The sequence below is a fragment of the Salmo salar genome, chromosome 04 (assembly GCF_965601325.2).
Source record: "Salmo salar chromosome 04, fSalSal1, whole genome shotgun sequence".
NCBI lineage: Eukaryota > Metazoa > Chordata > Actinopteri > Salmoniformes > Salmonidae > Salmo > Salmo salar.
Window position 1 is genome coordinate 64,006,805 of NC_138294.1, and position 18,165 is coordinate 64,024,969.

The following is an 18,165-nucleotide window of genomic DNA, read 5'->3' on the forward strand; positions in this document are numbered from 1 at the left end:
CACCATTCAAACAGTTTTAGAAACTTTAGGGTGTTTTCTATCCAAAGCCAATAATTATATGCATATTATATAGTTACTGGGCAGGAGTAGTAACCAGATTAAATCGGGTACGTTTTTTATCCAGCCGTGAAAATACTGCCCCCTAGCCATAACAGGTTAACTAATTTCTACCAGCATGTTAAATGTGCAACCAGAGGGAAAAAAACTCTAGACCACCTTTACTCCACACACAGAGACACATTCAAAGCTCTCCCTAGCCCTCCATTTGGCAAATCTGACCATAATTCTATCCTCCTAATTCCTGCTTACAAGCAAAAACTAAAGCAGGAAGCACCAGTGACTCGGTCAATAAGAAAGTGGTCAGATGAAGCAGATTCTAAGCTACAGGACTGTTTTGCTAGCACAGACTGGAATATGTTCTGGGATTCCTCTGATGGCATTGAGAAGTACACCACATCAGTCACTGGCTTCATCAATAAGTGCATCGATGACATCGTCCCCACAGTGATCGTACTACACCGGCTCCGACGTTCGTAGGATGTGGCAGGGCTTGCAAACTATTACAGACTACAAAGGGAAGCAGTGCCGTGAGTTGCCCAGTGACACAAGCCTACCAGACGAGCTAAATGACTTCTATGCTTGCTTCGAGGCTGACATCCTGATCTGTTTCACCTATTTTTACAGTTTTGACCATTCTGCCTGCCCTGACCCTGAGCCTGCCTGCCGTTCTGTACCTTGTCACACCGCCCTGGCTTATTGACCTTTGCCTGCCCTGACCCTGAGACTGCCTGTCGTTCTGTATGTTTTGACTCTAATCTGGATTACTGACACTGTCTGCATCTGGGTCTTCCCTAAAATGTGATAGTACGAACTGGCCATGACTGATCCAGCAGACTCGGACCAGCTCTGCAATGCCATCTCCTTCCAAGGAGCCACCATCGGAAGGCACAAGGAGTTACTTCATGGTCTTATGGAAGGGTTCCAGACCTTGGCCGAACGCCATGACTGAGTGTTGAACACATTGCTGGAGCAATTCTGCTGGTTGCTTGTTAGGCAGCCTACCACGACGGTAACCTTCCAGCCTCTCAGTAACCCGGCTGTTAGTAGTGCCACCTCCCCGGCCACCCGGTTTCACGGGAAACTCGCTTACCTCCCCTGGAATGCTTCGATGGAGAGTCGGGCACCTGTCGGGTGTTTCTCGCTCAGTGTTCCCTCATCATCGTGCTGCAGCCCTCCTCCTTCCCCCCGGACTGCTCTAAGATAGCGTACCTCATCACGCTGATATCCGGGAGGGCTCTCGCCTGGGCTACGACAGTATGGGAACAGCAGTTAGCCGTATGCTTCAGTCTGGAGGAGTTCGTGGCGGAGGTAAAGAACGTTTTCCATGATCCATTGTCCAGGAGAGAAGCTACCTAGAAGTTACTCCAGCTTCGACAAGACTCCCGCAGTGTGGCAGACCATGTGGTGGATTTCCACACGTTGGCAGAAGCACTGTTCGACATGTTCCTGCATGGAGTATCGGAGGAAGTAAAGGACAAGCTTGCAGCCCGGGAACTACCGATGGATCTCAACTCGCTCATCGCCTTGACCATTCGGATCAATGGGCGACTATGGGAACAAAGGAAGGAGAGGAGATTTGATTTCACTCGCCACCTCGCCTCCGATGCATCCCGGAAGTCCCCGACAGCTCCGTTGCCAAGAGAACCCGAGGCTACCCAAGTTCCCCCGAGAGTCTCTGAAGGCTGCAGATTCACCTCTTCCCGAGCTAATGTAACTAGGCAGAGCTAGGCTGTCTCCAGCCGAGCAGCTTTACAGGATTCACACTAAGAGTTGCCTGTATTGCGGGACTGCTGGTAATTTGGTCTCTTGTCCATCTTGGCCATGTTCTGTTATAATCTCCACCCAGCACAGCCAGAAGAAGACTGGCCACTAAAATGCCATGCTCACCGGTAGGAATGAGTACTCTAGAGACAGCAGGAGCGGTAGAGAAACTCTCAATGATCGGCTATGAAAAGCCAACTGATATTTACTCCTGAGGTGCTGCACCCTCGACAACTACTGTGATTATTATTATTTGACCATGCTGGTCATTTATGAACATTTGAACATCTTGGCCATGTTCTGTTATAATCTCCACCCGGCACAGCCAGAAGAGGACTGGCAACCCCTCATAGTCTGGTTCCTCTTTAGGTTTCTTCCTAGGTTTTGGCCTTTCTAAGGAGTTTTTCCTAGCCACCGTGCTTCTACACCTGCATTGCTTGCTGTTTGGGGTTTTAGGCTGGGTTTCTGTACAGCACTTTGAGATATCAGCTGATGTAAGAAGGGCTATATAAATACATTTGATTTGATTTAGTGCACCATATGGATAACTTTTCCTCTCCCCTTACTCGCACCCCTTTTCATGCCATTTTGCTGTGGGGAAACCAGTCGAAATCTCTCCGGGTACTCATCGATTCTGGGGCCGATGAGAGCTTTATGGACGCTACCCTGGCATTCGAGCTAGGCATCCCTACTCAGCCCCTCTCCAATCCCATGGACGTTAGAGCGCTTTATAGGCTGGGTCACCCACAATAACACCCCCATCAACCTATGGGTGTCAGGGAACCACAGCGAGACAATTAAATTCCTGCTCATTAAGTCTCCTCAGGTTCCCGTGGTATTGGGATTCTCTTGGCTCCAGCGACACAATCCCCTTATTGACTGGTCTGCTGGTGCCATCATGGGTTGGAGCCTGTTCTGCCACGTCAGTGCCAGAAGTCAGCGCAACCTGTCCTGGGACGTCTTCCTAGGGGCTGGGAAGTAGCCCCCGACCTCTTCGCCATTCCCGCGGAGTACCAGGACCTCCGGGAGGTGTTCAGTAAGGCCCGGGCCACTTCGCTTCCACCGCACCGCCCCATGACTGTGGGATTGACCTTCTCCTAGGCACCACACTGCCCCAGGGACGACTGTACTCTCTGTCGGGTCTGGAGACCAAGGCTATGGAGACCTACATTGAGGACTCCCTAGCTGCAGGGTACATCCGTCCTTCTGCCTCCCCCGCCGGCACCTGTGCATCGACTACCTGGGTCTCAACAACATCACAATGAAGAACCGCTACCTGCTACCACTCATCTTCTTGGCCTTTGAGCCGCTTCAGGGTGTCACCGTATGCTCCAAGCTGGACCTACGGAATGCCTACCACCTGGTGCGGACACAGGAAGGGGACGAGTGGGAGACTGCCTTCAACACGACCAGCGGTCACTACGAGTATCTGGTCATGCCATTTGGCCTTACCAACGCCCATGCTGGGTTCCAGGCTCTGGTTAATGATATTCTCTGCGACATGTTGATCCGGTTCGTCTTCATCTACCTTGGCAAAGGAGAAATGCTCACTAACAGGGATGTAAAGAAATGTGTGCACAAAATTTGACAGAAAGAAGCTTTTTGGCGGCTGGAGAATGTCTGGAATCTTTTATTTCAGCTCATGAAACATGGGACCAACACTTGACGTGCACAGCCCAGTTTGTCCGGTGCCAGCGATCCGCCCTTGCCGGGCTATAGTCAGCATTGGGCCGGGACGGGTTGTGCCAGCCCTGAGCGCCAGACCTCCAGGGCGCCTCCAAGGCCCAGTACGTCCTGTGCCTGCTCCGCGCACTCTCCCTCCAGCGAAGCTCCTCAGCCCGGAGCCTCCAGCGACGCCCCTCAGCCAGGAGCCTCCAGCGACGCTCCTCAGCCCGGAGCCTGCAGCGACGCTCCCCAGTCAAGAGCCTCCAGCGACGCTCCTCAGCCCGGAGCCTCCAGCGACTCTCCCCAGCCCAGAGCCTCCAGCGACTCTCCCCAGCCCGGAGCCTCCAGCGACGCTCCCCAGCCCGGAGCCTCCAGCGACGCTCCTCAGTCCGGAGCCTCCAGCGACGCTCCCCAGTCAGGAGCCTCCAGCGACACTCCCCAGCCTGGAGCCTCCAGCGACGCTCCTCAGCCCGGGGCCTCCAGGGATGCCTCTCAGCCCGGGGTCTCCAGCGACGCCTCTCAGCCCGGGGTCTCCAGCGACGCCTCTCAGCCCGGGCCTCCAGCGACGCCTCTCAGCCCGGGGCCTCCAGCGACGCCTCTCAGCCCGGGGCCTCCAGCGACGCCTCTCAGCCCGGGGCCTTCAGCGACGCCTCTCAGCCCAGAGTCTTCTGAACGGGAGCTACGCCCAGAGCCAGAGCCACCTCCGTAGTGGGAGGATTGGTGAAGGGGGGGTGTAGCACCACCCTCCCTTCCCTCCCTTTAGGTTTGGGGTTGGTTTTGTATTTTTGTTTTGTTTTGGAGGTGCAAACGGGGTCTGCACCTTTGCGGGGGGGGTACTGTGTGGGTGGTTGCTTTCTGTATAGTCTGTGTACCTTGCAGAACTTTTTTGTCGTTTGTTTATTTTGTTTGGGTGTTCTCTCTAAAATAAAGAAAAGAAGATGAGCACTATACCCACTGCGTTTTGGTCACCTTTCATCAACGCTTAGGACACCAACACAGCACATCACTGAGTACCACTCTTCATATTGTCAAGCATGGTGGTGGATGCATCGGCAAGGACTAGGGAGTTTTTTTATGATGAAAAGAAACAGAATAGAGCTAAAGGAAGGGCAAAATCCTACATGAAAACCTGGTTCAGCCTGCTTTCCAACAGACACTGGAAGACAAACTCACCTTTCAGCAGGACAATAACCTAAAACACAAGGTCAAATATTCACTCGAGTTGCTTACCAAGACAACATTGAATGTTCCTGAGTGGCTTAGTTACAGTTTTGACTTAAATCGGCTTGAACATCTATGTCAAGACTTGAAAATGGCTGTTTAGCAATGATCAACAACCAACTTGCAAATATTTCACAATCCAGGTGTGCCAAATATTATACAATCCAAGTGTTCAAAGCTCTTAGAGACTTCCCTAGAAAGACTCACAGCTGTAATCACTGCCAATGAGGGTTCTAACATGTATTGACTCAGTGAATACTTATCGAATCAAGATATATTAGTGTTTTATATTTCATAAATATTTTACAAAAAAAATCCACTTTGACGTTACAGATTATTTTTAGTATATCATTGACAGAACATTTTAATTAAATCAATTTGAATCCCACTTTCAAATTGTCAAAGGGTGAGAATACTTTCTGAAGGCACAGTATGTCTTTTTTTATAATACAAGTTAAATTATTGCCCCCAACAGGGAAGTAAATAATGAAAGCTTAACTGTAGACTGCATTTATGCACACTTTGCATCATCTCTGCAGCTCAAATTGTTTTTCAATAGACTTATTTTGCCTTCCCGGTGGGAACTGTAAATGTGTTTGTGTTACAAAATGATGTATTTTGAATAGATAATAATTGTCTTTCTCTAGAGTAGGGTTGCACATTTTGGGGAATATTCAGAGGTGGAAACTTTCCGTGGGAATTAACGGGAGTATATGGGAATTAATAGAAATATATGGGAATTAACGGAAATATATACTAATTAATATTAATACCATTTAAATGTAGATGTTTTTTGCATTGGATATATTTACCATATCATATGGAGACAGAAACATAAACCTTTTACCTTGTCATAAGTAGACATTATTGCAAATTATTAAATCCTTCTATTGGAAGGATTCTATCTGCAATTATGTCTCGTTATGGTGCACACCTATCACCATCGTTACGTGCACCTGCGCATCATAAGACTCACCTGGACTCCATTACTTCCCTGATTACCTTCCCTATATATGTCACTCCCTTTGGTTCCTTCCCCAGGCGTCATTGTTTCTGTTTCAGTTTCATGTCTGTGTGCTGTTAGTGCTTCTTGTTTTGTATTATAGTCTGTTTATTTTATTAAAACACTCACTCCCTAAACTTGCTTCCCGACTCTCAGCGCATATCGTTACAGAATGACCTCTCACCTAAGGGAAGCATCAGGGAGTGTTTTTTTTTTTGTGGTGGGAATGATGTCGGAGGCACTACAGGCTTTCATGCCTTAGACAGATCGCCAGGCTCCCCTGCCTCCGCCGGTTTGTCAGGCTCTCATGTCTCAGCTGGATCGCCAGGTTCCCCTGCTACAGCCGGCTCGTCAGGCTTTCATGCCTTCACCGGATCGCCAGGCTGCCCTGTTTACAGGCTGCCCTTTGCTTGGTGTCCTGCGGCTGGAGCCGAACTCGCCGGGGAGTGGGTACCGTCATCTATGCTCTCTCCTGCGCTCTAGGTCGCCATGCTCCCGCGTCTCAGCTGGACTGACAGGTTTCCCGCGCCTCAGCAGAGGTGATCGGTCCACTCCTGATCCCTGGGATCATCATTTTTGTCTGCATCCTGCGGCGAGCGCCGCACGTCGGGGAGGGGGTTCTGTCACGGGTGCTCCCTCGAACTCTAGGTCACCAGGCTTCTCGTTATGGCGCACACCTGTCACCATAGTTACGCGCACCTGCGCATCGTCAGACTCACTTGGACTCCATCACTTCCCTGATTACCTTCCATATATGTCACTCCCTTTGGTCCCTTCCCCAGGCATCATTGTTTCTGTTTCTATTTCATGTCTGTGCATTGTTCGAGGTTCTTGTTTAGTATTATGTTCCCTTCATTTTATTAAATTTTCACTCCCTGTACTTGCTTCCTGACTCTCAGTGCATATCGTTACAAAAAAAACAATTTAGTTATGATTGAACTTTAATTAAATGAGTTGGCTCTTCACATGGGATGATTTCACTGAACAACAAAAGAAAGGGAATATTGAATGATCCCCAATGATCCATCGCATCTCCCAAACACGTTTTCAACATACATCTGTAAAATGATAGTCTAGAAACTGAAGCTTTGGTTGTCTTCCTCTCAGGCTTCCATGTCTTCTCCCTGGACCTCCTCAATGTCCACCTCTTGAACATCAGACTCTGAGGCCTCATCTTCACTGTCACTTTACAACTTGTTGAAGATGGCTCGTTGTCAGGCTCAAAAATCCTCAAATTTGATGTGAGGTTAGGACTCCTCCACTAGACCAAGCAGCCTTCATGTTCGCAGCATTGTCTGTCACCAGTGCAAATACCTTCTGTGGTCCAAGGTCATTAATGACTGCCTTCAGCTCATCTGCAATGTAGAGACCGGTGTGTCTGTTGTCCCTTGTGTCTGTGCTCTTGTACAATACTGGTTGAGGGGTGGATATGATGTAGTTAATTATTCCTTGCCCACGAACATTCGACCACCCATCAGAGATGAGTGCAATACAGTCTGCGTTCTTGCCTTATGTGTATCCCACAAAAAGGTTCACTGTTTTAAGTTCACTTTTTTGACGAATTTAAGAAAATTCCCCAAATTCCAGGGCTTAACCTCTCTAGGGTAGGTGGCACCAAATCGTCCCACCTACGTAACAGCCAGTGTAATCCCGTGGAGCGTTATTCAAAAACCTCAAAAATGCAAAAACTTCAATTTTTCAAACATATGACTATTTTACACCATTTTAAAGACAAGACTCTCGTTAATCTAACCACACTGTCCGATTTCAAAAAGGCTTTACAACGAAAGCAAAACATTAGATTATGTCAGCAGAGTACCCAGCCAGAAATAATCAGACACCCATTTTTCAAGCTAGCATATAATGTCACATAAACCCAAACCACAGCTAAATGCAGCACTAACCTTTGATGATCTTCATCAGATGACAACCCTAGGACATTATGTTATACAATACATGCATGTTTTGTTCAATCAAGTTCATATTTATATCAAAAAACAGCTTTTTACATTAGCATGTGACTAGCATGTGACTAGCATTCCCACCGAACACTGCCGGTGAATTTACTAAATTACTCACGATAAACGTTCACAAAAAGCATAACAATTATTTTAAGAATTATAGATACAGAACTCCTCTATGCACTTGATATGTCCGATTTTAAAATAGCTTTTCGGTGAAAGCACATTTTGCAATATTCTCAGTAGATAGCCTGGCATCACAGGGCTAGCTATTTAGACACCAGCAAGTTTAGCACTCACCAAAGTCAGATTTACTATAAGAAAAATGTTATTACCTTTGCTGTCTTCGTGAGAATGCACTCCCAGGACTTCTACTTCAATAACAAATGTTGGTTTGGTTCAAAATAATCCATAGTTATATCCAAACAGCGGCGTTTTGTTCGTGCGTTCAAGACACTATCCGAAAGGGTAAATAAGGGTGACTAGCATGGCACAATTCGTGACAAAAAAATTCTAAATATTCCATTACCGTACTTCGAAGCATGTCAACCGCTGTTTAAAATCAATTTTTATTCCATTTTTCTCATAAAAAAGCGCTAATATTCCGACCGGGAATCTGCGTTTAGGTAAACAGACGAAAGAAAATAAAGCATGGGGTCGACTCGGGCACGCGCCTAAGCCCATAGTACTCTGATCGGCCACTTGCCAAAAGCGATAATGTGTTTCAGCCAGAGGCTGCCTCGATATCGTTCAGCTTTTTCCCGGGCTCTGAGAGCCTATGGGAGCCGTAGGAAGTGTCACGTTAGAGCAAAGATCCTCAGTCTTCAATAAAAAGAGCCAAGATGAAAAACAACTTGTCAGACAGGCCACTTCCTGCATGGAATCTTCTCAGGTTTTGGCCTGCCATTTGAGTTCTGTTATACTCACAGACACCATTCAAACAGTTTTAGAAACTTTAGGGTGTTTTCTATCCAAAGCCAATAATTATATGCATATTCTAGTTACTGGGCAGGAGTAGTAACCAGATTAAGTCGGGTACGTTTTTTTTCCGGCCGTGTCAATACTGCCCCTAGCCCTAACAGGTTAACTTCCCATGGAACATTTCTGGAAAATTCTGGAAATTTACCGGAAAGTATCTGACCCTTTGCAACCCTACTCTAGAGCTATTTACACTCAGCGTACATTTAATAATTATGTATACAGCACAGTTATTTCTCAGTGTTTGAGTTAAGTTCCTTGTTTTTGCATTTTCTACAGCAGCTTCCTGCTACTGCTGATGTTAATTTAGGGCTGGATTCAATCTGTATCACGGACGATCCCTGTTAATATTGAAATGTAATTTCCAGTTGTGTCAACATAGGTAGCTTTTACCGTGAGTGCAGTCGCCACAAACGCAGAAAAATTGCTTTTTCGTGTCAATCAAGCTTTAATGTGGAACTTTCGCGATACTTTTGCAATTCTGATTGAATGCAGCCATTAGTCTGGTTGGGGTGTATATCAAACGTAATACAGTGGAACTACTATAACTATACCTCACAATGTAGGTACAGTACAGCAAACAGAGAACATGTTGTTATCCAACATCATATAGAATATTGTCATGCTATTTTAGATCGGTTTCATCTCTGTCAGTGTTGCGTCATAAATGTTGCACTTTGCTATCATATACACTGTAAGAAGGAATTCATTTTAATGTTGTTTCATCTTCCAGGTCATTATGTCTATTACAGGTATTCATTTATGGGTATAGAGTTTGGTACAATGTCAGCAGTACAATCATTGATTTCAATCATTTTCTAAGTATAAACTTCACACTAATGTTAGGGAAAGTTAACCAACACACACTTCACTTGAGAAACGGAAGGGAAATATTGTCATACAGTTCTGTCACTTAACAAAGCAATAGCATAACATTTCTGTCAGAAGAGCTGCCAACCCTCCTTGCTTGACAAGCAATTAGCGGAGAGGGTGAGCATATCCTTGTTTAAATGCAGGGGGAGACAGCTCAAGCACAGTATGAAACAATGACTAACACTGTCCCCTCTTTCCCTCCAACTAAACTCAGCAAAAAAAGAAACGTCCTCTCACTGTCAACTGCGTTTATTTTCAGCAAACTTAACCTGTTGGGGCTAGGGGGCAGTATTTGCACAGCCGGATAAAAAATGTACCCGATTTAAACTGGTTACTACTCTTGCCCAGAAACGAGAATATGCATATAATTAGTAGATTTGGATAGAAAACACTCTAAAGTTTCTAAAACTGGTTGAATGGTGTCTGTGAGTATAACAGAACTCATATGGCAGGCCAAAACCTGAGAAGATTCCATACAGGAAGTGCCCTGTCTGACAATTTATTGTCCTTCTGTAGCCTCTCTATCGAAAATACATTATCTTTGCTGTAACGTGACATTTTCTAAGGCTTCCATTGGCTCTCAGAAGGCGCCAGAAAGTGTAATGAGATGTCTGCAGTCTCTGGGCTAAGTACAGCAGCTCTGTTTGTTACTGGCCTGCCTGGGGCCAGTAACAAACAGAGCTGTAACATCTCCAGTGACACATTACTGGAGATGCGCGTTCATTAGAATTCTCCATTTTGTTCTTTCAGTCTTTGAATGAATACAGCGTCGCCCAGTTGGAATATTATCGCTATTTTACGAGAAAAATCGCATAAAAATGGATTTTAAACAGCGTTTGACATGCTTCGAAGTACGGTAATGGAATATTTTGACATTTTTTGTCACGAAATGTGCTCGCGCGTCACCCTTCGGATTGTGACCTGAACGCACGAACAAAACGGAGCTATTTCAATATAACTATGGATTATTTCGAACCAAAACAACATTTGTTGTTGAAGTAGAAGTCCTGGGAGTGCATTCTGACGAAGAACAGCAAAGGTAAGACACTACTAGGACATTATGTTATACAATACATGCATGTTTTGTTCAATCAAGTTCATATTTATATCAAAAACCAGCTTTTTACATTAGCATGTGACGTTCAGAACTAGCATTCCCACCGAACACTTCAGGTGAATTTAATAAATTACTCACGATAAACGTTCACAAAAAACATAACTATTATTTTAAGAATTATAGATACAGAACTCCTTTATGCAATCGCGGTGTCCGATTTTAAAATAGCTTTTCAGTGAAAGCGTATTTTGCAATATTCTGAGTAGATAGCTCGGCAATCATGGCTAGCTATTTTGACACCCACCAAGTTTGGTACTCACCAAACTCAGATTTACTATAAGAAAAATTGGATTACCTTTGCTGTTCTTCGTCAGAATGCACTCCCATGACTTCCACTTCAATAACAAATGTTGGTTTGGTTCCAAATAATCCATAGTTATATCCAAATAGCGGCGTTTTGTTCGTGCGTTCAAGACACTATCTGAAGGGTAAAGAAGGGTGACGCGCCCGACGCGTTTCGTGACAAAAAAATTCAAAATATTCCATTACCGTACTTCGAAGCATGTCAAACGCTGTTTAAAATACATTTTTATGCTATTTTTCTCGTAAAAAAGCGCTAATATTCCGACCGGGAAACCCTGTTTTCGTTCAAAGACGAAAAAATAAAAACATGGAGTCGTCTCGTGCACGCGCCCCCAGTCTCATTGTTCTCAGATTGACCACTATCCAAATGCGCTACTGTTTTTCAGCCATGGCCTGCAAAGTCATCATTCAACGTTCTGGCGCCTTCTGAGAGCCTATGGGAGTGTTAGAAAATGTCACGTTACAGCAGAGATTCCCTGTTTTGGATAGAGATGATCAAGAAGGCCAAGAAATAATCAGAGAGGGGACTTCCTGTTTGGAATCTTCTCAGGTTTTGGCCTGCCAAATGAGTTCTGTTATACTCACAGACACCATTCAAACAGTTTTAGAAACGTTGGAGTGTTTTCTATCCAAAGCTAATAATTATATGCATATTCTAGTTTCTGGGCAGGAGTAATAATCAGATTAAATCGGGTACGTTTTTTTATCCGGCCGTGAAAATACTGCCCCCTATCCATAACAAGTTAAAGACCGTTCCACAGGTGCATATTTATTAATTGTTCATGGGTCATTGAACAAGCATGGGAAACAGTGTTTAAACCCTTTACAATAAAGATCTGTGAAGTTATTTGGATTTTTATGAATTATCTTTGAAAGACAGGGTCCTGAAAAAGTTATGTTTATTTTTTTACTGAGTTTATCAATCACACAAGGAGATCTCTAAAAGTCTCATACATGATTAACAGCTAATGCAATTAATATTTTTTTTCTGCTCAATAACATTTCCTCTCCTTGGTGAGTGTGATGTTCAGTGGACTCCATTAGAAATTGTATAGAATTAATATTCTACCAGAGTTAGTGACCCATCAGGTCCCCTCGGGTCAAGGGTCAAGAGTGTCAGCCTCGGCCTCTATCTGGCTGGCTAGTGAGGGATGTTTGTTGTGATGCTATTCCCCTCTTAGCTAAGGCATGCAGACAGATGTGGGCAGGCTGACTCAGTCAGAGATGTACTCTACATATAGATTAGTCAGGCTGTCAGTTTTTCATGCCTTATTTTCATTTGAATTAATGTATTACCATCAACATGGCTGATAAATGTTGGGATGCTAGAAGTATGGGAGATGTGCTGGAGTAAGGGAGAGAGAGGACGGTATTAAGAACAGAACAGTATTAAAACCTGTTAGGGCTAGGGGGCAGTATTGACACGGCCGGATAAAAAACGTACCCGATTTAATCTGGTTACTACTCCTGCCCAGTAACTAGAATATGCATACAATTATTGGCTTTGGATAGAAAACACCCTAAAGTTTCTAAAACTGTTTGAATGATGTCTGTGAGTATAACAGAACTCATATGGCAGGCCAAAACCTGAGAAGATTTCATGCAGGAAGTGGCCTGTCTGACAAGTTGTGTTTCATCTTGGCTCTTTTTATTGAAGACTGAGGATCTTTGCTATAACATGACACTTCCTACGGCTCCCATAGGCTCTCAGAGCCCGGGAAAAAGCTGAACGATATCGAGGCAGGCTCTGGCTGAAACACATTATCGCTTTTGGCAAGTGGCCGATCAGAGTACTATGGGCTTAGGCGCGTGCCCGAGTCGACCCCATGCTTTATTTTCTTTCGTCTGTTTACCTAAACGCAGATTCCAGGTCGGAATATTTTCGCTTTTTTATGAGAAAAATGGCATAAAAATTGATTTTAAACAGCGGTTGACATGCTTCGAAGTACGGTAATGGAATATTTAGAAGAAAAAAAATCACGAATTGTGCCATGCTCGTCACCCTTATTTACCCTTTCGGATAGTGTCTTGAACGCACGAACAAAACGCCGCTATTTGGATATAACAATGGATTATTTGGGACCAAACCAACATTTGTTATTGAAGTAGAAGTCCTGAGAGTGCATTCTGACGAAGACAGCAAAGGTAATAACATTTTTCTTATAGTAAATCTGACTTTGGTGAGTGCTAAACTTGCTGGGTGTCTAAATATCATCAAAGGTTAGTGCTACATTTAGCTGTGGTTTGGGTTTATGTGACATTATATGCTAGCTTGAAAAATGGGTGTCTGATTATTTCTGGCTGGGTACTCTGCTGACATAATCTAATGTTTTGCTTTCGTTGTAAAGCCTTTTTGAAATCGGACAGTGTGGTTAGATTAACGAGAGTCTTGTCTTTAAAATGGTGTAAAATAGTCATATGTTTGAAAAATTGACGTTTTTGCATTTTTGAGGTATTTCAATAACGCGCCACGGGATTACACTGGCTGTTGAGTAGGTGGGACGTTAGATTAAATCAATCAAACTAACTGTTTGTATTTTTTTTTCATAATGTATTGTAGTCTTTTCTGGCAGAGGAAGTAACTAACCATTTGGTATACTGATTGTGAAACCATCCTGTGTTTTATTTATATTAGATACACTACATGGCCAAAAGTATGTGGATGTTGAACATCTCATTCCAAAATCATGGACATTAATATGGAGTTGGTCCCCCCTTTGCTGCTATAACAGCCTCCACTCTTCTGGGAAGGCTTTCCACTAGATGTTGGAACATTGCTGAGGGAACTTGCTTCCATTCAGCCCCAAGAGCATTAGTGAGGTTGGGCACTGATGTTGGGCGATTAGGCCTGGCTCGCAGTCTGCATTACAATTCATCCCAAAGGTGTTCAATGGGGTTGAGGTCAGGGCTCTGTGCAGCCCAGTCAAGTTCTTCCACACTGATCTTGACGAACCATTTCTTTGAACCTCGCTTTGTGCACGGAGGCATTGTCCTGCTGGAACAGGAAAGGGCCTTCCCCAAACTGTTGGAAGCACAGTATAGTCTAGAATGCCACTGTTTGCTGTAGCATTAACATTTCCCTTCACTGGAACTAAGGGCCTTAGACCGAACCATGAAAAACAGCCCCAGACCATTATTCCTCCTCCACCAGACTTTACAGTTGGCTCAATGCATTGGGGCAGGTAGCATTCTCCTGGCATCCACCAAACCTAGATTAGCCCATCGAACTGCCAGACGGTGAAGCGAGATTCATCACTCCAGAGAACGCATTTTCACTGCTCCATAGTCCAATGGCGGCGAGCTTTACACCGCTCCAGCCGAACGCTTGGCATTGCGCATGGTGATCTTAGGCTTGTGTGCGGCTGCTCGGTCATGGAAACCCATTTCGTGAAGCTCCCGATGAAAGGTTTGTGTGCTGATGTTGCTTCCAGAGGCAGTTAGGAACTCACTAGTGAGTGTTACAACCGAGGACAGCTAATTTTTACACTCTACCTACTCCAGCACTCGGCGGTCCCGTTCAGTGAGCTTGTGTGGCCTACCACTTCGCAGCTGAACCACTGTTGCTCCTGGAAGTTTCCACTTCACAATAACAGCACTTGCATTTGACCGGGGCAGCTCTAGCAGGGCAGAAATTTGACTAACTGACTTGTTGTAAATGTGGCATCCTATGACGGTGCCACGTTGAAAGTCACTGAGCTCTTCAGTACAGGCAATTATACTGCCAATGCTTGTCTATGGAGATTGCATGCTTGTTAGCTCAATTTTATACACCTGTCAGCAATAGGTGTGGCTGAAATAGCCTAATCCACTAATTTGAAAGGTGTCCACATACTTTTGTCCATGTGGTGTAAAGGCAGGGCTATTGGACAAAGGTAGCCCTATTTATTCCTCTGTCTAACTATCAACAGATCCAGTGAATTTACAGAATGGACTGTACATATCAAATCTGCATCTCAGAATGATACCTGCATCTTATAAAAACCTACTTTTCCTCATGGTGAGTCAGAAATACTTTTTGTTGTTGTCGCCACTCTCCTGAAAGAGAGAAACCAAATAACACAATATCACATAGGATTTATAATTTAGCATTTGCCCTAACATTTGACAACAGTTAATTTTCCTTTCTGGGTTTTCCCATCCACAAAAATATTTCTGTTTGGTGCCACGACAAATAATGTTATGGAACCAGGCATTCCAATTTAACTTTAGCTGGCTTGTTAATTAACAGTTCGCGTTTCTGACGCCTCTTGTGAATGTTGAATATTTTCTACACTCAGTGGCAAGTCTAGGAAGAACCTGCATGCCAACAACATATTTATTTTCACTCCTACAAAATACCAGAGTCTAATAAAGATTGGAAATGTTTTCACCAAGGCCAACTGCAGAACTGAAGATGGAATAGGCTACAGTACAACAATTAATTAGGTGATAGTGCCCGAGAAGCCAGTGTTTGGAGTATATATTGGCACGAGTGTTTTTAGGCCCGAGACTAAGTCGAGGTATCAATATGCTTATTATTTACAATGACGGCCTACCCCGGCCAAACCCGGACGACCCTGGGATCAATTGTGCACCGGCCTATGGGACTCCCAATCTCAGCCGAATGTGATTCAGCCTGGATTTAAACCAGGGACTGTAGTAATGCCTCTTGCACTGAGATGCAGGTGGACTCCAATCAAGTTGCAGAAACATCTCAAGGATGATCAATGGAAACAGGATGTACCTGAGCTCAATTTCAAGTCTCATAGCAAAGGGTCTGGGGGGGGAAATAAAAATAAACTGTTTTCTCTTTGTCATTATGGGGTACTGTGTGTAGATTGAGGAGGGGAAAAAATGCTATCCATTTTAGAATAAGGCTGTAACGTAACAAAATGTGGAAAAGGTCAAGGGGTCTGAATCATTTTACTGGTATGTTATTTTAAACAAAGTGCTCCGACAGTACGAAGGAAGGTGTGGAGAGTTGAGCGAATTCCACATGTGGAGAGTGACCCAGTGAAGTATACAGTATGACACAGAGATATGGTAACACAGGATTAACATACACACTTAATACATTAGAAACAGGTCTCTAGCAGACTGACAACAATATGGCTGCTTGTTACGAAAGACATGGAGATGGTGAGAGAGAGGGTCAGAGACATAATACTTTGGTACATTTAGAAACTACTCTCACAGTAATCATATACTTAGCACACGAACCGTCGCCTGTTTGGAGTAAGAAATCATGAATGTATTTACGTGTAAATGTCTTGCTTCTTCGTGTATTTCTGTTCGAACCAGGCCTTCTTGGAAAGGGGGTTGGTTGGGCCTTTCTGTGGCACGCTTGTAATTCTCTGACTGTCCAAAGGGGTCCACACTCATCTTCTGCTGTTTTTCTCCTCTTCAGCAGTCCGGTATCTGGTGACTTGCCGTGTAGCCCTGATCAGAACTACACGGAATATGCTTATTTTAAGATAGGCTAGCCCGCCGTGTCAATGGTTCTCATTGGAGTGATGAGAGTAGCATACTATGGAGATTTGAAAAGAGTTGTAGAATGGTCCCACTTAAATTCACTTTTCTAGATAACTTACTTAGGACAGTTAATCAGCCGTACCAGTGATTGTCCAGGAGGCGACTATCGTCTCTACCGCGTGTTGAGATTCAAAGTTTAGACCACTCTAAATGTGCAGCTTCAGCTAAACGTCTCTCTGGTCTGATATTTTAATTCAAGGGGGTGTTGACTACTGACTTGTACAAAGTTATAGAAACAATTACCTGTTATAGTTTCTAAAATCACATTCATCTCTTAACAAAAACACTTTCATAATTTTTCGTATTTCATGCACAACGCATCGGATGGACACTTCACACATATAGTGTGTATACTTTTCAAGTTACAGTATTTCCTTTATAACATTTTTAAACATATCACAAAATAACAATCAAAATTACATTATTATTCTTTAGATCACCTCTGACCATTCCCCACGTTCTATGTTAGAAATATTGTTCAAGTATTCGCTTCAGAACGTGTTAGAGTTTCGACAGAAACATTTCTGTGTAGACAAAGGCACATTCCTGTGGTGAACATTGGAGAGGGAGATAGCTGAATGTTCTGTCCTTGATTTACAACAGGGTGTGAGCTGTCAACCCCCACCAGTTCCCTCCTCCCCCCTCTGTGGGTGAGAGAGGTTCTGGTTGAAGTCATTTATTGGAAAGCTGACCTGACCTATTTGAATCCTTACGGGACAGTCATGACAGTATAAAACATTAGGAACATCTGTTCTTTCCATGACATAGATTGACCAGTAGAATCCAGGTTTTAACTGTGATCCCTTATTGATGTCACTTGTTAAATCCACTTCAATCAGTGGAGATGAAGGGGAGGAGACAGGTAAAAAAAAGATTTTTAAGCCTTGAGACAATTGAGACATGGATTGTGTCTGTGTGCCATTCAGAGGGTGAATGGGAAATACAAAATATTGAAGTGCCTTTGAACGGGGTATGGTAGTAGGTGCCAGGCGCACCGGTTTGAGTGTGTCAAGAACTGCAAATCTGTTCAACAGTTTTCTGTGTGTATCAACAATGGTCCACCATCCAAAGGACATCCGGCTTACTTGACACAACTCTGGGAAGTATTGGAGTCAACATGGGCCAGCATCCCTGTGGACACCTTGTAGAGTCCATGCCCCGACGAATTGAGGCTGTTTTGAGGGTAAAAGGGGGTGTTCCTAATGTTTTGTACACTCAGTGTAAATGACTGTAAAAACACCAGAATATCAGATCCAAGTTACTTACATTTTTTGGGGAAATCTGTTCCCAAGAATTCCAATGCATAAGAAGCGTGATCGTATACAAATATAAGCAAGTTTTGAAACGATCATGTTTTAGCCAAATATTATATCTGTTTGGACTTCTTGTTGTCAATTTGTAGTCTAAAAATTATTTGTTATTATGTTCCCGCACCCCGACCATCCGCTCAAGAGAAAATTGCCCCGTGGCTGAATCTAGTATGTATGTATGACAAAGGTTGTCTGCTCTTGTGATCTCTTTTCTTCACTTGCCATTCCATCGCCTCAACACTACCCTTCAATTAATCATCTGCACTTTAGCCCTCAACCTGGTAAGATTGAATCCCAATGCACACCTTTCCATTATGAACTGTCTCTCTTAATCTCTCTTTATAGATGCATTTGAAGCCAATCTACTTTACTGTAGGAGAAAAGAGAGATAGAAAACGAATC